The following is a 22,107-nucleotide window of genomic DNA, read 5'->3' as shown; positions in this document are numbered from 1 at the left end:
TGCTGGCTGCTAAACTGTACAAGAAAATGTGTCAGTGTTGTGATCCTTCTCTCCTTAGGGAAGATGGTATTCTCTGTTCCCTTCTATTCAGGGTACTGAGGGAAGCCAGTGATTCAGCACCATTTGATTGAAACTGAGAATAATCTCTATCTAAAATATTTAGTTCCCCAGTGCAGAGGTAACACAGACTTCTGTGTTAATCTATTAAAATTCTGAGTAAGGATCTGTATGACACAGGGACCTATTTCTTTGGAGTTTGGTGAACAGGTGTGTATGTGTGGGGGTGGAGAAGGTGACATGCCATGGCTGTTGAGTGTCACTTGTAAAATAATCTTTGAAAATTCAGTCCTCAGCAAACGAGCATTCTCCAGAGCTGGGCCCTGTGAAATCCCCTGGTAGGCTTATTTTCCTCTCTGTTTATAACAGAAAACAATGTACATTTGTCTGTCCTTCAGTCTTTTTTTCTGTTTCAGGATACTTGAGATTCGAGTTCTAGTTTCTAGATATTTAATATGCTATATAAATGTCTTGCTAGAGTAACTGGAAAGGGGCACTAATGGCTCTTAAAAATAGTAATAACAACAAAACCAGATAGTCTGTGTACCTATAGCCCTGGAATGAATAGAGCTTTGAGTGCCTTTTTAATATTTAACAAGCCATTTTGATGTATCTTATTAGGCTGACCTAGAACAGCTTATTCATACAGATTCATCATTAAAAATTAATTCATCCTGGGATGAAACAACAAAAAAAACTCCGTCACCTAAATGCATAAAGAGTTTAGAATCCTGGTTCTGCTGATAATCTTATAGGACAAGGTCCTACTTTTCATATGACCATTGTGTTTTCCTGTCAGCAATTCCATTAACTTCAATAGATATTCTTGTGGCAAAGCCAAGTGTTGGTGCTTATAAGTAGACCTGACCTGGGTTTAAAAGTCATTCTGATAGCCTTCATATAAGTGCCTAGGGGTCCTCAGTTTAAAAGTGTGAGTATGCTCACCAAATTTATTATTTGTTATGTTTGTCTTTATTTCTTACATTGCAGAAGTGCATGAAATCTTTATCCAAACCTGAGTATTAGGTACAGGAAGAAACAACATCCACTTAAAGGAATTTGTAACCTGTATAAAGTCAAAGAAGTAAAAAGATGCAGCAATACAATTAATTCACTTCTTGCTGACATGCAAGATCAGTATTAGAGCTGGAAGAGCAGCTTCATTTTTTCACTGTTCCTTTATATTAGGCTAGGCAGCATTGAGAGATATGACCTTGCTGGAAGACTTTGGATCTTTAGGGGTTTTTATTCATATAAGAATAAGATTGCATCTTGTATATTCTGTGAAGAAAAAAGTAAGTAATCTTTAATCTTTCACACATCAAAAAACATTCAAACAAACCATAGTTACTTGAAGGAAACGGATATTGGATGAGATTTTCAAATGGCATTAGTTTTATTAAGTGCATCTACGTTTTATGCTTGTTCTTCCTGAGGTCAGTTTCTGCTAATTAGCACATTCTCAATTCTTCCAGCTGGTGAAAGTCCCTAAAGCAGACAAAGTTCAAAACCAGCTAGCCAAAAAAATACAACCACCAAAAATCCAACATTCAAAAAACAAAAAGGAAAAACGTACAGTTGGACAAACACTAGTTATTTACCCCAATAAGTCACAAATTGCTTCACTGAATGCATCCTTGAAATACATTCAATAAATAGTGGAAGCATTTAGCCCTTGATGTTTGAGTGGGTTTTGAATATTTGTAAAAATGGCTAGAGATTTCCTGGTTAATATGAAGGAAGGTTTTGCAGCATATCCCTGAAGACAAAAATAGAGAAATCAGGACTTACATTCTGTGGGCTGTTTGCAGTTTCTTGTTGGGAATTTGTTGTGTACTCATAGACTCATATTTCATGTATATTTTATAATGCATATATTTTATATATTATATAGCTGTCTGAACATCTACAAAAAGTTAAATACTCAAGAAGCTTTTTCATATGCAATTTCAACAAAACTACATCAAGCAGTCTGCTTGTACAAAAAAGTGTTCAAGGGTGCTTTGTTTCTTCTGTGGTTTCTGGTGATGAACAGAAATTTGTCATGCTCTGTTTTGTGCATGTTCAGATGTCACTAGAAGTATAGTAGAGCTTTGCTACAATTTTTTTTTCCCCTCTCAGGAAGCTTCTCAGTAATGCCAGCATAATCTTTTTACAAGATTCCCATGTGGCCGCTAAACACTAATCAGGGGTCACATACATCATCTGTTTTCTGACTCCTTAGGTTCCTGTCACCTGATTTAAGATTGTCAGATTGTCTCCTGGTGTTACAGGGTGTGACAAAAAATGCAGAATTACTGTAAGGCACATCTGTACTTGAGTCTGATCACTTCTGGAGTATTGTTGATCTAAGTGTTGTTTGTAACACCAGCTGTACAGCTGCCAATCCTGCTGTGGAAATGAGGTACTTCATCCCCAGGGGTGGCCCAGGAATTATCAAGTAAGCACACAGAAGAACTTCAGCAGAGACTGAAATATAAGTGAGGATACATTGTCTTTGATCATCTCAGTATACCTAGCCCTTTCAGCACATAAAATTCCTAATATTCTCAGGATATTCATAGCATGAAATAATATTACTACATAAATTCTAATCCATAAACCGAGGATGGATTAAAAACAAGAAATTCTTAGCATCCCTAAAATATTAGAGCAGCACAATTGCATTTCCCTGTATCTGGAAAAAAAAAAATAGAAGTTACACGAATGACTGAATACAACATCTTAAATGTTTAATGCTGGAGAATGGCAAGGACTTGGATCATAGTCCAGATTAATTTTGGACTATTAATTCCTTAGTCCTTGCCCATCATATCTACCACTGTCATCGTTCTTCAGAAAATAGAAATGTTTGCCTAATTTTCCATCAAAGATTAAAACTGCACTTTTTCTGGTATGAAAAGTCATCATTCTTTGTTTCTGAAATCACTCATTGCTCTGTTTCTTAAATTCATGACTAAAGCCCTAAGCTTCAGCAAATAATCTTTTCTCTTTAGTGAGAGGAAGAAAAGGAGGAACCATCACCACAAGAGCCTTCTCAGTTATCAAGTGTAACTGAACAGGCTATCAGCTTCCATTGCACATCTACAGGGCTTTCTGAAGGCAGAAAGCCATGTTCTCTCCTGCTTGGAAATGAAAACTGTAATTGCAGGTGTAACCCAAAGAGGAGGAACTGTGGAAGTGTAGAACTTACAACATTTGATAGTTTTCAGATCTATTCTCTTGACTGCTGAACATCCCTGATCATTACTCCAATAGGTGTGGGAAGGAGTTTGTTACTGCTTAAGTGTCATTGAGCCAGTCTGCCCCTGGGCCTGTTTCTTTAGTAAATGGGTACTCAGTGCTGTATCTGGGCTGGGAAAAACTGAGAGGAAATGAAAAGGGGAGAAGTTCTTACTTTTTTCTGTTAAGACAAGGCATCCTTAATAACAAAGACCTCTGTATCATTGACAGCTTGTACTTGCATTTTGCTATATTTCTTCACAGTATTGGAATAACTTTAATTCAAGGACACTCTAACCTAAATATCAGGTTGATGATGGTGGTGCTCAACTTTCATTCTTTCACCCTTTTTCTGGACTAAGATATGTACCAGATAATCTCTGCAAGATAGAAAAATTAATCAATGTCCTTCTGTGTGAGCATTTCTCAGCAGGCTGGGAGCAGGGCAGATCCAATAGCTCAATAAATGCTATCCCCAAAGGACTGGAAGCATAGACAGAGTTGTTGGAGAGCTGTGAATGCACAGAGAAGTACAAACAACATCTGAAAGATTTCCCAGCTTCCTTTCTATTTGTTTTGCTTTCTTTTCAGAAAAGAATATTTTGCAACTGATGCTTTTATTGGCCTATAAAGTTTACTTTCCTAGCCCCCAGATATATCAACTGGAATAACAAATGTCTTTTGTACTTTAATTATGTTGGAGAACACCACTTAAAATGTTTTTGGACCAGGCATTAGTAGAAACAAGATCTTTCTGTATTTCTGAAGTCTGACTCACATGTGCTAAGTGACAATCACTCAGGAGTAATTACTTAGTTTTAATGACTGTATTTATAGATGGTTAAATGGAAATGTTATATGTCTGAAGTCCTGGAGTTGCCCCATCTAGTCATTATCAGCTACTTATTTTCAGTACTTTGACAAAAGGCAGAAGAGATTTTCAGAAGCTACCGAGGCACAAGTGTATATTAATGTGACAATTGGTCTTTCACACAACTTTCAAAATGCTACTGCATTATTTTCAATGTGAATACTGCAGGAAAATTAAAATAACATAAGGGTTGGAATATGCATGATTCCAATTTTGTTATTGAATTTTCATCAAAAGTTTAGCTTGTGCTTCTGCATCTGGAATAGAAGAGGGTTTGCATCATGTGCCAATGTCTTATAGAGAGCAGGGTTCACAGCTAATGCAGAGCAGATCTACTGAGTGAAAAACTTGCTATGTTTCAATCTGACCAACCAAGAAGTGAAAATATGCTACTTATAGAAGTGTCTTTTACATTGCTGGTTGCTGGCTTTGTTCTTTTGTGCTTGCATATTGATTCTTCTATTGATTAGGCCTAAGGAAAGGTGGTATGGCATGTAATGGTCTCAGGTATGTGCAATAATTGTCCCTAGTTGACATCACAACAATCTGTGTTCTGCCAAGATTTCTGTAAGTATTAAGTTTGTTGTCAGAAAATACAGTTATTTTGAAATGGCACTGAGAGCAATTTAAAAGGACAGGCCTCATAATATGTGAAATCAAAGCCTCTTGAAGATTTCTGAATCTGTGAGATTGATCTATGGTGCAGGAAGGAAACCACAAAGAAAGAAATATGAGTTTTGGCCCAGCTTAGGGATGTTCTGTATGCACCTGGCAGGAATTTTGATTAGTCTCACAATCAATCAGTGTGAGAATTTCTGACTGGTGGGCTGTGAAACTATGCAAGAAAGGAGATAAAAGGTGCATGGCAATTTCAAATTTAGGTGAGGGGAAAATATACTTTTTTTCTGCTTTGAAAATCAGGGCAGAAATGAAACTCTAGTCTCTGAATCTCAGGGTAGTTGTCACACATGCACTCTATTTGCACTGCGATGAGTGCCTGCTGTCCCTGAGAGCAGGGTAAAGCTGCAGCCATATTTCAGGGGAATTCACATGGCATGTAAAGAGAGCAGAGTTGAGGCTCAGAATTGTCATGTGCCTCCTTGAGACAAACTCTTCCTAGAGGCATGTTCATCTTGATGATATGATGTGGTGCTTCTGACCTTCCTGGCTGTTCTTCAAATGTCTAGTGGGGCTTTAATAAGGAATGTGACTATCTGTAAGTTTCTGCCAAAATGAGGTTAAATGCTTTTGCTGCACTTCAGAATATTGTATTTAGAAGAACTTGCATTATTCTAGTAGTATGAAAACAAAGCATTTGGAAATAATTAGACTGGTATTAGGAAAGTATGCTTAAAATTGTGTTAGTTGTCTTAGGCTGCAGGCAAGAAATATGTCTATAATTTTTTCCTGCAAATATAAATACATATTTTAGGCTCTTATTAGAGTATTAGCATTTCTCCCAATTTTACTACTGAAACCAAATAATATCAGTTTGAGAGATTAGGGTTGAACAGATTGTTCTTCTTCTGCAGGTGGGACTTTGTGTTAGTTGTTTTCCTTTTGGGTTTTTATCTCCCCAGTTCTGGCTGGGGAGATAAAAACATGTGACGTTAAAATGGGATAGAATTCTTAACAGAAAGCCAAAACTCAAAGTAGAAACCTTGGTTAAAATAAGAGAGATGATTGGGTTAGTATATAACAAGGAACTGAGGAGCAGTAAGACTTTTATTGCAAAAATAATTTTAAGAAACGATAATGGAAAGAGAAACAAGGGGAAATAGAAATAAAAGGAATATCCATGTAGCTGAGAGATCCCTTGAATATTCTTACTAATCAGGCTATATTCAAAATTTAACAAACCAAGTTTTCAAGCAAACATTTAATCAAATTCTTGGCAAAAGTGACGCAAGTTTTTGCCAACTCTCATTTTTTTGACTTGTTCTTATTTTTAGTATTGCTTTTGGAACGGTACTTCCTGACATTCTGTCTCACTATGAGAAGATATGGTTCCATTAAAGGGCTGTTAGCTGCCTTTCAGAATGTACACACTGCTCCTCATTCCCAGAGTAAACAAAGTGAAGTTTATCCCAGTTGAAGTAGATACGCAGCAAAGGTCTTATAAAACAAACTAACATCTGTACTGGCAAAATAACAGATGGCTCTTATCTGCTTTCTTCATGTTTGTAGAGAGGATCTGGTGGGAAAGACCATTGCTGTTGGCAGTCTTTGATCCTAATACCTCGTGTAAACCAGTACAGCAGGGAACATCTGTCCACAGTGACTCTGACAAGTGGATGTGTGTGAAACCTGCTTAACATCAAAACTCTCCGGGCAAAACTGGAGCAGAGAGAGCAAGGTCCCCCAGCCTAATTTGTATTTTGTTGCTCTTTTTTGTTTTCAGCACTGAAGGTGTACTTATTTGTGTAAATGTTTTCCTTATCCATCTATGCACAGTAGGTTTTTGGTATCTTGCAAGAATTGATGTATACATTAATTATTAAGGTACCAAATTCTAAGAGATGCTACCTTTACAGCAGAAGTGAGGCTATGAAGCTATGCAGAATATCATGCACATTAAGGCAAACAGCACTCACAGCATTGTGTACCGTGTTATTTCTATTCAGATTTTTTTCTATTTCTAGTGTGACAGCTCTCTTGATCATTCTCTCTCAGAAAATAGTCTCCCATCTGTGCCATTGCTGACAAATCCAGTTTAAAACTGGAACAGAATTGCCCCTCAGAATACTATGTGAGTTTTCTTGTAGTAAAGGTACATAATCAGTGGTAACTAACCAGGTGATAAGAAACTCTAAAAAATATTATCAAACTAGCTTGTATCTGATTTTAATCTGTCTTAACTAAAAAGGACATTTTGGCTTCTACACATTATTCTGAATTGTGCTTTGTTCCCTTAAGGATACCTTGGTGTGCATGTTGTATATCTATTTCTTGATTGTCAATAAGCTAGGGAAGAATATATGTGATTGTAGTTTAGTGCAATTCTGAAAGTACTTAACAGTCGTTGGGACATGACAATTCTTTTCTCTCACATTTCTTTTCATCCTTCTGCTAAAAATTGTTTAGAAAAATTAAAATAATTCATATGTGTGGGAGATGTCAGAAAAGTAAAATGAATATGTAGAAATTCAGAGAGCTCTAAAAGATGATAGTCTTTTCATGACTTTTCTGAGCTGGGGGAGGTTAAATGCAGTTTGTGGAGACAAAAAATAATAATTTCCATATCAGAATGCATTGAAGTGAGGAAAAGAGGAGATTATATTGAACATGCAAATATGCTCAATCTGCTCATACACTAGAATCTTCTATGAGGAAGACAGTGTAATTTGTCTTAGCTTTGCAATTACTCATTGCACAATATTTGTATCTAAACAAATCCACATCTTGGTGGGGGCTTTACCTTGTCAGAATAATCTTTGTCTTTTCTGTAATCAAGATTTTAATAGTATCTCTAAAATGGATTAAGAAAGGCAATTTCTCAAAACATTCAGTTTTGGGAACCCTTCTCAAGATAATGAAATGCTTCACTACAGAATAATTCCTCTAACTCTGCCACTATATAAATATTTCAATCACTTTAGGGTCCAGTGCAATTGGAAATTATTTATTGTACTGTAGCAGAATATTTACAGGGCAAGAATTAAGCATGTAAGCAATGTTATATATTAGAACTCCCAGATATGCTGCCAGTCATTAATGTTGTTCTTTGTTAAATATATTTAACTTTTTCTCTGCCTGAGGGCAATCAGTTGGCTCTAAACGGGGCGTGTCTGTGGCTCTCAGGACTGCCCAAAGGCACTGAGGCACTTGCCCACTTGGGAATATATAAATATGCACTTGTGGCTGAGTTAGAAAACTAATCTGTAGCTCAGATTTTCATGCTGAGTCTTTGAGATCTCACATAGCAAGGGTCTCGCTGGAATAAAGAAAAGAGGAGGTCTCTGTGGGAGACTAATGGCTTCTATAACCTCGATCTGCTTTGTGCTTACCGTAAGGCAAGTCCCAATTTTTCCCTGCAAATTTAATTTAATTTCAGATTCATGGAGAGCTGTATTTTTAGTTTTATTTCCCTCACTCCTTTGTTCCCTGTATTTTGTTTTAATGTATTTCTAGATGAAGGGACATTGAATTTAGCTTACTAGAATTTGAGTCTGTCTATATCAACAGAATTTATGGGCACTGCAGTTAAGAAACTTAAACCAAAGGGAAGAAAATAATCAGGCTTGATTGAATACACTCATATATATTGAAGATTGGATAGCTGGGGCATCAAGCAGAGAGACACATGCACATTTGGTGAGCTGACCTTCATTAAATGATACCAAAAGTATTTGTCATGGACCGGCTACTAACTCTGGGATATATGACAGACTTTTATAATTTGCTTTCAAAAAAATGTCTATAAAGAGCTGAAACTACAGAAATATTTGGTAACTAATGACTTGTAAGAGGGAAAACTTAATTAGAAAGTAGTTTCTAAAACTCCCAATTTCCTAAAGAGTAAACCACGTTAATATTATTCAACTTATTACCATGCCACTCATCCCTATATGGAGTTACTGGGAAAATAGGTAGTCTGCCCTACTATCTAGAAGCTACAGGAAAAGCATGTCTGCAAAAAAGCTGAATACATCTTAAGAGGCAGTAGAGATACTGATAAAAATTTTTGAAATAGTTGCTGCTGTGAATGCTGAGAGAAGCTATTTTAAATGTTGAAAGATCAGCGATGGGATAAATTCCCCAGGAAAAGCTGACAAGATCCACACATGAGTGATTGCTGGTGCAGTTTGAGGATTACATCAACCCAAGGGGGTTCAGTGGTAAAACTGCAGAGGTCCATGAAGTGCTTGTGTGCAGAAATTCCAGGGACACCTGTCCTTGCTTCCATCCTTCGAGATGTGGGTACCAGGGGTCACAAACAACTGCCAGGGAGAGACTGCACAGAAACCAGAGGGCAGAAAACACACTCACACTGCCTTTGGTTCTGTACATCCCCACGCCCTCGCACGAGCAGGGCTAGAGGCTGGCACACACCTGGAAACATCCTGCAAAGCAACTCTGCTGTCTCAAGGTTAGATACTGTTCCTTGTCTGTCTTTGATCCAGTGTTCTTCCAGCTGTGTCAGGCTGCTGAATAGTGTCCTGCGACTGCCTCTGATCATAAGAACTTGTGTTTTCCATCCATTTGTAGGTTTTGGTCTCTGTTCCCAGAGCTAATTTTCCAAACTATAAGATGGGCAATATTTTCTATAATATTTGACTCAGAACAAAACCAAAAGGTAGGATAAACTTAAAATCTTTAATATAGGAAGGGTTTTTAAAATATATATATTGTGAAGGTAAACATAAATCTCTACAAGAATCTTTGCTTTTAAATCTAAGGTAGGAGGAATGATGAAGGATGTAATATTTGTACATCTGTGTGTCTTACACATAGACAGTAAGACCATGACATTTGTTCTTGGTTTTACTGGAGTTTTGCTGCATGACCTTGTGAAAGCTGCTTCATGATTCTGTCTCTGCTTCCCCATCTGTCCAATGATGCTTATAAAACACTTGGAGATGTTGTGGTGAATAATGTCACAAGAATTAATAACTCTCAATTTAGAGAAAGTAGGAGGTGTATAAACTTTGGGAGTAAATACTGTGCTGAAATAGTAATTGTGTGTGACAATAGTCCTACACACTAGAACAGGTAATGTACATGGTATCATTACAAATGTAGAAATATATGAGAGCAGAGATCTATTTTAAATTTCCATTGCAGTTCAACTACACATTTTCAGATGACTTGAAACTTTGTGGTATTGAGGCTGTAGTCACAGAAATGTTTGTTTGCTAAAATATTTTCTGTTCACACTTTGCAGAGTTTTGATTAGTGTACTTTTCCCTTCTGTGTCCTTTTACTTAAAAAAAAAAAAAAAAAAAAAAAAAAAAAATTAAATGCTGCTCTGCTTTGGATGCAGCCCAGGACATGATTGGCTTTCTGGGCTGCAAGCCCACACTGCCAGGTCATGGTGAACTTTTTGTCAACCAACACCTTCCAGTCATTCTCCCAAGGGCTGCTCTCAGTCCATTCTCTCTTTTGCAATCCCAGCCCAGCCTGTCTTTGTGCTGGGATTGCCCTGACCCAGGTGCAGGACCTTGACTTGACTTGATGAGGTTTGTGTGGGCCCACCTCTAAAGCCTTTCAAGGTCCCTGTGGATGGCATCCCTTCTCTCCACTGTGCCAGCTGCACCACACTGCCTGGTGTCACGGCCTTGTTACTTCAGTTGCAACACCCTCTATGTTTTTGTTCTTTGTATTTAGTTACAGCAAAAACTGTGTGTTTTGGTAAAGATGTAAATGTTCTATACTTAAACTCCCAAATTCTAGTTGTAAGAAAGACATTAAAAATTACTTTAAAATGATGTAGCATGAGTTTACATTTCCCTTGAGAGAATTTTATGTAACATTTTCAGTAATTCCCTGCTGAAATAATTGCTACCAACACTTTGCTTCTGGACTTGTGGAGTCTGTTAGCTTTTGACAAAAAAAAAAAATTCTCTTTTGCTAACTGAAAGTTGCTGATATGAAAATGGCTATTAAAATCTTCATTAATTGCCTTCTTTTTCTTAAAGGTTTTTTAAGTAACCTCTTTTTGGGTCTGGAATATGATAACTGGCTACACTTTGCTGAGATAATTCCCTTCATTACAAATATAGTAACAAGAGAAGGATTTTTCTAAATATCAATAGATTAGAGTCATGCACACTGTCAGATAAAAGGTAGTCTTCATATATTCAACCTGGTTTAATTAAATACTCTTCTTTAAAAATAAGTCCAATTTGTATCTTCTTCATTTGTTTCTACTAATTTTCTGCAGTCATATTAGCTCAAACAGCTTTACTGGTTATTAGCTTTTTGAAGTAATTTAGATGTTAATTTTTCTTCCTTGTGAGAGAAAAATAATTGCTGTATACATGAGCATAAAATTTTTTAGAGCAGGTAGAAGTAAAAGAACATGAAAAGACATAATTAACAATTGTGAGCCTGTAGTGTTTCTCAGTGCTCACATGGCCAAGCTGCCAGCTTAAAAAAAGTGCTGCAGGGATTTTTCATTCAGTCACAAATAGCATCCTTCTCTCCTGGCTGGGATGGTGCAGTCTGGATGGGTGGACAGGCAGATGAGGAAGGAAGGGGTTTGTAAGCTCAAACCCAGTGCTGTTCTCTGCCTGCCTGGGCACCAGTAAGAGAAGCCATAGCACTGAGCTCTGTCCTGGGCCCATGCTGGGGCAGTTCTTGACCAGAGGATGGGTGAGGCGATGGACAGCTGGCTCAGCAGCTGGCACACGGCTGGGGGAGCAGCTCATCTGCTCCTCACACCCAGACAGGATGGAGGAATGCTCTGATGGGAGCCACGTGGAGCTCAGCAGGGACCTGGGCAAGTCCTGGTCCAGGAAGGAGGAGCCCTGTGGAAAAGGCCAGGCAGGGGTCTTGCTGGGCAGCAGGTGGGTGTGGGCAAGGAACGTGCCCTGGCAGGGACCACCTGGGCTGTGTGAACAGGAGAAAGAGCAGTAGAGCAAGGAGAGGGAACAACCCCCTCACCTAGCACACTTTAGAGGACACCTGTGTGGACAGAAGTCTGGCAAGCAACTCCTCTCATTGTCAAGAGGAGTAGGGCACGTCTGCTGATGAGGAGGAATAACAGACAATTTTTAAAAATTTAGATGTTAGGCTTTGTGCTTTAAGTGGCCAAAGCATGCACAGGTGTCTCTATTTCTCTGAAGAGCCATACTTATGTTATTTTCCCACCACAACCAAAAAGTGAAAGAAAACCTCATCTGAGTCCTCAAATCATTTCCTTGGATTCTTTCAGAAACTTCTGTAGCCTTTGCTACATCTTAATTGGATACATGAATGCCTTATAAAGTGCAAAGAGGAGCCTTCTAGAAAAGCTAGATTTGCAAGTTCAAGAGGCAGTGTAAGTACCCTCTGAAATATCCTATAATTTAAGAAAAACCCTTATGCTTCCTAAATTAATTTTCACCTTAATTTCTCAATATATTAGTGGGAAGTATTAACTTGTGGACTTTCTGATTGCTGTACTGATCAAAAAGGGAGGAGTAATTTTTTAAGTCTCTTTGAAGAGTAATGAAAGCAAATGAAAGATGAAGGAATTTGATAACATCAAAAAGAATTGTAATTTGATGATGATCTTTCTATTTTCTACTGGTCCATTTCCTGTTCAGGTTTGTGTGTTCTCAGACATACTTTGGATGGATGGATCCAAGCTGTACCCATGGATCTAGATGCACAGTGAGAGCAAGCAAGTTCAAAACCAAATTTCTTGGCATGTTTCAAAGTTAGTGTTTCCCTAATGGACAAAACAAACTTTGAATTAATGCCTCTAATTAGAGAATTAGAGATTTAGGCAGAATTAGATGCTTCTAATTGTTAGCCTTCCCCTGGAACTTATTGGATAACTGTAATATAAAATACCATCATGAGTTTCTGTTTTGGATTACTGTAGGAGTATAAGCAGTGTGTAATTTTTGAAATTTTCAAATCTGCTGATTTACTGCAGATAAATATTTAATTGGATATTTTAATGAAAAAAATCACCTTTTTTGGATTGCTCATCTCTGGTAGACTGTTTTTTGAATTGACAAAGCAAGGGAGTGTAATTAACTTTGCCATGGTACTGCTGTTGGTTGAAAGACTTTCCTGGTGCAATGATTGTCAAAGCAAGGCCAGTCCAGTAACCATGGAGCACTCTCAGCTCAGCAAAGTATTGAACAGGCTGCTCCTTTTGTTCTGGGTTTTTTTGATTGCTCTGCTCCTCATACTGACCAGAAATGTAATGGTCTACAAATGTAGAGTTGCTTAGCAACAATGAGTAAAAAACTGGGTCCTTTTAATTTTGTTGTATTTGTCATCATAGAACTTTTGTGATGTTAAATGTGAAAAACAATATTGGGTGGTTTTAATATCTACAAAAGCAAAAGGATCCAGAACAGCTTTAGACCAGAGCTATCCATGACACAGGTGTATCAAATGACTGTTGAATGCATTGTTTAAATTGTTTCTGAGGTTTTTTTGTTTGTTTTGCTTTGGTGTTTATTTTGAGGTTTTGCTTTTGGGGTCTTTTTACCAAAATAGTAGGCTATTTACTCTCTTGCTTCTCCCAGTTTTCTTGGAAAATAACAGCATGTAACACTGCTTTCTTCTCCTGCATTCTGAAATGACCTTGTGGTACTGATATGCTAATGTATTCAAATGAGACATTATGTTTCAAAACCCACTAGCAGAGATTAAAAAATGCCAATATACTAAAAATAGAAATACTTTTGAAATGCAGGGATATAAATTTAACTATGCTAGCTAACCTGGCAGTCAGGTTCTGAAAATACATGTTTTACCAGGACAATCTGGCAAGGTTGGAGCCACAAATGTTTCCACAGTAGCTGCACAGGTTTTTTGGGAGAGGGGAATGGGATTGGTTCTGCTGGAGAGTAAAACCTGAGAGCCTGGGTGACATTCCACCATCATTAAATGGAAGGAAATGCTGAGGAAATGGAACTCATAGAGATGGGCAGAGGCACTGAGACACAGCTTTGCCTGCAAAGGCACAACCACCCCCTTTTCCCTGTCCACATCACTCTCTCTGTGCCCTGCAGGGTCCTTTCCTCTCCTTCCATGGCACAGGGAACAACAAACTCCACAAACAACAAAGCTCCAACCCTGAGAGCAGCAGCACAACTCCAAGAACCCCTGCCCAGGTTGGGGTGCCCTAGAGGGGTTTGAGGCTGTTGCTGGTTTTCCTCAGAGGCTTAGCATGCCAGTCAAGGCAAGAAATGGTAGTGAATTGGTCTTAGAATAATTACCTTTTAGCCCCAGAACTGAGCATCCTAATAAATAGCTGTTTGTTAAATGTTATGGTCAGATCCAATTTCTTTTGGGGCTGAAGGCTGGATAACATTCATAGGTCAATGTGAGTTTATCACTAATAGGTAGCTGGAAGAATGTTGTGATCCCTTAACATTTTGTAGTTGTGAAATATTTCCTGATTTACCTGTTGGCAGGAATCAGCAAAGGAGTTCTGGTTAGGGGTAGGAAGAAAAGAAAAAATGAAAACTTAACTATCTCTGTCTTCCCTCACTGATCGTAAACAGAGTTTTAGATTTTTTTTTCAGGTCAGGCAGTTCTTGTGTTGGTCATTATAGGTTAGCAAATGGAACCAAATTTATAGTTTGCTTATATATTGTCCTGCAACAAAATGCCACCAATGGCTAAAGGCAAGTAGTAGTGGGCCAGCACCGGTTCTTGAAAGGAAACTATAATAGCATTTAAATATGTTTTTTCTTTTCAAATTATGTCCGTCTCTAAATCAGCCCTCTCAAGAGAGAATGTTGAGGTCAAAGATTTTTGTTGAAAGGATCTGAATTTTTCTGTTTCTCCTATTGGTTAGTACAGATGTTGAGGGGTTTGACTGTTTTTTATACAAGGTCTTAATGATTTAAATGATATATGTAACAAGAAATATAGCTGTAGGGTGGCTAAACATAGACAGCAATTGAAATATACAATGATTTGAAGCAGCTTGTTTATATCTTCCCTCAGAATCTGAATTTCATACAGCTTAATACAATTAATTACCTTTGTTCATCTTTTGGTTATTTTCATTTATTGTGGATAAACTATATAGAGCTACCTTTAGCCATCACTGAAATTTGGGGTTTAAGTGCATGGCTTTCATAAAGGCACCTTTGATCTCTTTATAACCAGTGGTTATCTAGTGCCCCAGCTACCATCCAAACAGTATCATATAGCAGAATAATCTTTAATCTCCTGAGGAAAAATTTACTGCATCAGATACAAGTATTTATGCCTTTAAAAAAGCTGCACATGGTGTCAACATGCCTTTTGTACTTTGTCATCTGCCAGAAAGTTATTGGATCAGTGTTATCAAAATATGCCTAGAACTAAAACATTTGGGTATATTTGAGAAGGGTGCTTATTTGGATTTGGGTTTTATCAGATATTTTTGTTCTAGTTAATGTTGCATAAACACCAGATGAATCAATTCAGAGGCATCTAGAGTATTTGAAACATTATGAACATACTTTTTAATTGTCTTCTTGTTTCAACAAGAAAATAAGAGAAGAAAGTGTTTATTAAGTTTTCTTGCCCATTGAAATCTCTATTGCCTGAGCACTTTGTGATAAAGAGCAGTAAAACTTCATGGTGTATGTAATAGGAAACTATGATTTATACTTAGATGGCATGGTTGTGACTTTTCTGGGCTCTACTTTCAATAACCTGAAGATAAACTCAACTAGTATAAACCCTCTTCTCTTACCCCCTCAAAGTTAGAAATGTTCCATATAGTTTTTCTATATGAGAGTTTTAGGCTGGGAAGTCTTGTGGGAGGAATAATATTTACTAGATATGTTTGAAGAGTGATAGGTAAGTGTACATGCAGGATTCCCTAATTAATAGTACTATAATAAATCTTAGGTTTTTCACCTGCTTGATGCATCTGGAGACACTGGAGAGTCTTTGGTGGCTGTTTAATGATACTCCTTCCTTAAACACCAAACTGAACATGGTGATGTTTTTACCACATCATTTGTTTCTGCTCTAGGTTGGCAATAACCATAAAATAGTTCTCTCCCCAGTTCTGCCTCTCCCAGAGTTTACCCACTTAATTTATTTACAGGCAGAAATTCCATCTCCTCTGACATTTTCTGTTTACTGTACCAGATAAGTTAAGCTCTTCTGTTCTGTGGTATAAATTCTTGTCTTTTGAACATACAATTCATGCAGTATCACAGGTGCACTTTGACTGATACTATAGACTTTCTCAGCTTCTTACTACCTTTTTTCAAACTTGTATTTGACTCTTTATCAATGAGCACATGAGCTGTTCCTCCCCCATCGTCCCCAAATGATGAGCTTCACACTTAATAGCAGAAATTAGTCCCTTCATATGAATCCCATTTCTGTTTTTTTTCTTCCAAAAGCTAATCAGACTATCTTTGTAAAATCATAATCCACATTTGTTTTTAAAATGCCACATTTTATGTCAATAATGGCTGTCATTAATGCATTCCTACTTCATGTCAGTTAATGTAACATATTAATATGTAACATAGCAAGCTTCATACCAGTTGTTCAAGAACTGATAACCTCCTTGCAGTCTTATTTGTTTTTTATCCCTACCCATTATAATATTTTCATTAAATAACACTATCCATAGCTCTTCAAAACTCCTCCTCCACCCTAACTAATATTTGTGTGCAATCATATAAAAATCATTACTAAAATTCTGATTCATCATTTCTGCCTTCCAATCAGCTACCTTTTCAAAGGGAGAATGTTAAGCTAATAATTTGTCTATTTATTATACCTTGTACCACATTTGTTGCATTTTTCCCCATACTGTTCATTGGAATAATGATTTTCATTTAAAACGCCTGTGTCTGTTTCTTACTGTTCTTAAACACAGCTATTCCAACAGTTGTTTAATAAATGTGCCTTGTTTTTTGTGAGGTAAAAATCTTTATCTTTCTTGGTGGGTGAGAATCCTGGTGGATTTATGTACCCATCTCCTTTGGGGTGGGGGTGATGGGGTGGGGGGGTGGTGGTTGTTGCCATCTGCCTGCAAGAAGTTGAACTCAACCCTACTGAAGTAGGCAGAATTAAACCAGCTTTAAACTAAGCTCTGTACAGATAACTATGGCATCAGAAATGACCTTACTATTTTTTTTTTTTCCTTCAGGCTGTGAAGAGTTTCACGGCTTTGGTTTCAAACACCTGCATTGTTTAATTCAGGAACTATGGCATGTCAGAGATCATTCAGCTCTCTTTACACAGTACTTAGCCATGTCTCTGATTTGCAGTGTTACATCTACCTTAAAGATGATTTATAGGCAGGCTGAGAAACACTGAAATAATCCTGGCATTATGATCAAAGTGTGTGTACATTTGGTATTGGTAGTTGACACTTTCAAATAAACTTTAAATTCCTTTAGGTTGCTTTAGCAGAAGTATCACACAAAATGTGGTGTCTGTCTGTCCTGTCTCCCCCTGGCTCTGTCCTGAATTGGCAGCAATGTTTGCTGTCACCCAGAACCCCGATGGAGCAGGAGCTGCTCTGACTTTTAACCATATGCACTGGCAACTGTTGTCTTCTCCACTCTGGAAACTCAGATCCTTGTCTTCCATCCAAAACAAAGTCTGGATTTTTTTTTTTTTTTTTTCAGTGTCAGATGTGAATAGCAAAGGAGGAACATTTTTAGGGCTCATAGCTAGATTTTGTACAGAGAATGCTAAAGCTGCATATGGCACAAATACTGGAATTATCATGTGTGTGGGCATGTAACAGGCAAAGGAGCACCAGCAAGTCAGTTCTGCAAGGGGGAAAAAAAAAGAGAGACAGACAAAGCTGGGAAGAAATGGGGCCAAACAATATTAGTTCAGTTGCTCTCTTATAAACACATCCTTGCTTGAACCAATTCTGACCACAGAATCAGTTTGTTTCTTCACCTCAGCACCCTGGGAAAGCACATGTAAACCACCTTCCTTTCAGGATCTGACCTAAATCAGCTCTCAGCTCTGGAAGAGTTTGGTAAAGTTTATAAGTAAAATTCCTTAGCTGAAAGTACGTCAGACAGTTCTAGGTAGTATGACTGGTATTAAACACAGTATTCCTAAGAAAGAGTTATCCTAGGATTCCTAGGAATCCTAGAGGAACAGTTACACTTGGTGAGGCTACAACTATAAAGTTGATTTTTTCTGTCTTATATTAAAGAGAAATTTTACTGTCTTAAATTCCTTTGACATCTACTGAAAAAGACCTTTTATAAATTAGGCTAAAGAGCAGAGACTCTGATGATTGAGGAATAATAATTTTTCTCTAACCCACCTGGAAATACAGGGTGAGACACCTTTTAAGGTATTATGCTCTTATGATTTATTAATAGAAAAAAATATATAAAAACTTTACTACAAATCCTGTAATACTTTTGACTTTTTCAGCTATTTTCTTCCACAGTGACATGAGGAATGAGGCACAGTAGTGTGCTAGTCTTTCCAGGCACTAAGTGGGTGATGATGGTATTTGGCATTTTAGTATATTGTGCAAACATATAACATATAACTGCTGTAATTTAATAAAGGTCACATTCCTTATGTTAGTACCTTGTTTTGGCAGAGTTAGAATTAGATTGAAACCTGCCTTTTCTCCTTCTCCTGTTCCCACACAAGAAACATTGTAGTAACAGTCCAGAGTTTACTAATAAGATTAATCCTGCCACTCTTCAGCTGTCCCAGCAACCCTTCTACAAGCATGTCCAACAAGTAGTGACAAGGGAGAGCATAAAGTGACAATTGTCAACCCTACCTAAGCACTGGTGGCCTTGCATGTCTTCTATTTATGTTTGTGTGCTTCTCTAATATCAGAGTTCTACCTTAAGAATTGAAGAAAATAGTTCTTTTTCTGCAAATAGCCACAGAAGTTAAATCTCTGGAAGAGATGTGTTGCCACCAATAGGTTATAATCCTTTGAAAGTGAAATAGTTTTGTGGTAAAAACTGGATTCTGAATTCCACTGTGGATGTTGTTGGGAAAGGGGGGGAAAGGCTGTGGCTTTTCTGTTAGCACTTCTGTGTTGTGCAATATTTAGGCAGTGATGTGATAGATTGGTGCTCTGCAGTATTTATTTTGAGATGAGTATCTCATTAAAAACAGAGCTACTTAGTGGTAGGAATTGCACTGGAAAACACTGTAACTGATTAGAGAGGATGAAGATACTGGCATTTTTTACTCTTCGACTTAAGTGAAAAAGAGTGAACAAGCTGAACTTTTGAGAGACATAAATTTGTATTTTATATTTTCTGCATTTAGATGGAGTAATTTTCCACATTGGTAACAAATAATTATCATAGTATTATTACAGAGCACTTGTGCATATGTGATGACAGAAGCTGGATTTGGATGCAGGTGGAATTGCTCTCTGCTCAAGTGAGTTTGCTCGTGGAGTTTGCATGGCCAGCTTGTATGAGCCAAGGAGCAGTTGCACGCATGCAGCTCACAAAATGAGCTCCAACCCACCTGTGAGCTTCCCTGAGAGAACAGGCCTGTTAATTCAGGCAGTCTGATGACCTGCCAGGAACTTTGGAATGTCTGTGAAAATCCAGTGGGAATCTTGCGACTAACTTGAACAGCTGCAGGATCAGGCAATATATTCCTAAGTAATTCCTGTGCTACATTTGGCTCCTTTTGGCAGTATTGTCAAACTAGGGATAATTATTTTATCCATTTATTTAAAAATATACCATTAAAGGATCCATTTATTAAGAAATGTAGAATTAGGGTTAAATAAATGCTATAAGTAAGAGTGACCATGGATTACCCAAGGAGGATAATAAAAATGAGTAAAAAATATAGTTGAATCTGGTCTAATGCTGGGATACATGAGCAAAATAATAACTTTTTCTTCTCTTTGCTGCTAAATTTTATGGATATATGGTAAAAGGTTTTGTTTTACCATCCGTATTGAAAAGGTCTTGGTAGTGTTTAGTTTTCTACTTTTCATAATAAGTAGAAAATGATACTCTGTATCTGTTAGAGTTCCTCTGGAAAGTAAAGAAGGACTAAGAAGTTCCATATTTTAATGTTTGCTCTGCAAAGCTTTATTTGAATGCAGCTAATTAAATAATGTCTGCACCATTTTCCCTGCAGCCTCTGACATACTGACAGCTGTATGGTGTGCCAATGAAATGCATTTTTATACAATGTAATTATATACAAATATCATTTCCCTGACAAACTTATAAAATATTTATTCAGCATGTAAAATATTGAGTGTTAAAAATCTATGTGGTTTTTTTAAGAGAATAATCTTCATATGAAAAGTAGTTTTGAAAAGAATTTAAAGCGTGATTGGGAAGAGAACCGTGGGAATTAATTTCTTTGAAACATTGCATTCTATGTAGCAGTTTGGATTACTTTTTATTTAGATTAAGCTTACTTTACTAAAAAAAGGCATTTTTGAGCAACATGAATAGAATGTACATTTCAAAGAATTCACATGTGATTTTTGCTTAGCCAGGCAGAATTAATGTGGGAATTTTTTAGACACTGGGCAGTTCATCTCTTCTTCCTCAAGTCCATACTTATAAACAGATATATTAAATTTCATAGGCGCATTGCTTACTGAATCAAAGTTGAAATCATGATGTAATAGTCCAGGGGTTTCCTCCACTAAGTGCTTTCCAAACTGGGGCTTTGCCATTTGCTGAACCTATTTTGCAGGCTCAAAAGAGTATCCAAAAGTTGTAAACTTGTAAAAAGTTCCTGTGCAATGTCTTTTAAGCCTTCACTCTTTCCAGGCTTGTTCATTATTTCCTTATCTATAACTAGAGAGAGAACAAAAAGAGAACTCTGGACCAGATGCACAAAAGGTGCAATTTCCAATTTGTATAGTGAAGTGCTTCAGAGTTCCAAATAAAGACTGGCAGCCTTCATATTTCACTTTTGCTCACTTTGGGGTTGGGATTTTTTGTTGGGTTTTTTTTTAAATTCTCTTTTACTCATCAATGTAAATTCAAAAGACAGCTGAAATCCATTGATATTTCTGTCCATCTACAAGAAGGTGAGAAGGAAATAACTTTGAATTTGTATTCAGCTCAGCCAAGGGCAAAGTAAGAAAGGAGCAGCATCACATTACAAAGTGAGGCAATCTGTGGGCAGGTATAACCCTGGAAACAGATTAGAATACTTTAGGAGTTTGTGTCATTCTTCAGTGATGGACCTTTGCACCAGCTGAAAATGTGATGAAGTGGCACATGACCTTTGAAGCCTGATAGCATTTTTTAATGCTAGCATAATTACCATGAGATTTCAGGTTTTTCCAGGGGGGAATCTGCCCAACTAACCCTGAGAGAATTGGCTGTAGCTCTTACAGTTGAGCATTTACAGTGTGAATGTAGTTGAAGTAATTTAATTAGTGCCTGTTCATTGGGGAAACAAAGATCCCCTACAGATCACCATATTAGTTGACATTGGGTGAATGGCTATTGACATTAAATTGTAGGAATTTAATTCATTTCAATCAATTGACCTTTTAGTATTTTGGTGTGAGTTTTGTAAATTTATCTGTAAGTTGTAAAAAAACCACAATTTTGGAAAAAAAAAAAAATGAGAGAAATGTTAAATATTGTTAGCTGACTTCATTGGTCCCTGGAGGGCAGAATCCACCATATTAACTCATTTGAGGCATACTGTCTTGTTCAGTCATTGTCCAGCACTTACGTGGCAAACACTCACCCCTTTCTCTTTTGCAAATGACTGCCTGATTCAGGGATTGCCTGCCAAGAGCTTATACAGAGCATAAAAATATTCTAGGCAGAAAGTTCACTGTTGTGCTTGTTTGATGTCGTCACCCATGTCACCTGGGCTACAGAGTAGGAAAGGGTGTCCCTCCAAAAAGGGAGCTATAAAGGAATCCCCTGAGAACCTCCCGTGAGAACAGGGCTGCCTGGCTGAAAGGCTGCTGATTCTTGGGCAAAGGAAGTGACTTTGTCATTCCTTAAAATGGAATTTGGTATCAGTTATACTTCAGTTGCCAGCTTTGTGCCCAAGCAGTTGTAGAGCAAAATAATTTTATGTACTTACTGTGTTTCTGCTCAGGTTTCTGAAGTAATCTCCATTGTCTTCCCAAGAGGGAGGTTTCCTACTGTATTTAGCAAGAAATGTGAATGGTTTTTTGTGATGATGAGCATTCAGAGGCCTCATGGCATGGTTCTGTACAGAAGGAATTGTAGATGAGCTTCTACACTTTGTGTGTGTGCGTGTGTGTCCTGCTGCCTTCAGCATGGCTTGCATGCCTCTGACCTTCTGACTGCATAATCCCTTCAGATTTATCCCTGTCCACTAAACTGACTCTTTGCTGC

The sequence above is a fragment of the Haemorhous mexicanus genome, chromosome 7 (genome assembly GCF_027477595.1).
Source record: "Haemorhous mexicanus isolate bHaeMex1 chromosome 7, bHaeMex1.pri, whole genome shotgun sequence".
NCBI lineage: Eukaryota > Metazoa > Chordata > Aves > Passeriformes > Fringillidae > Haemorhous > Haemorhous mexicanus.
The sequence above is the reverse complement of the archived record's forward strand: the minus strand, read 5'-3'. Positions refer to the sequence as shown.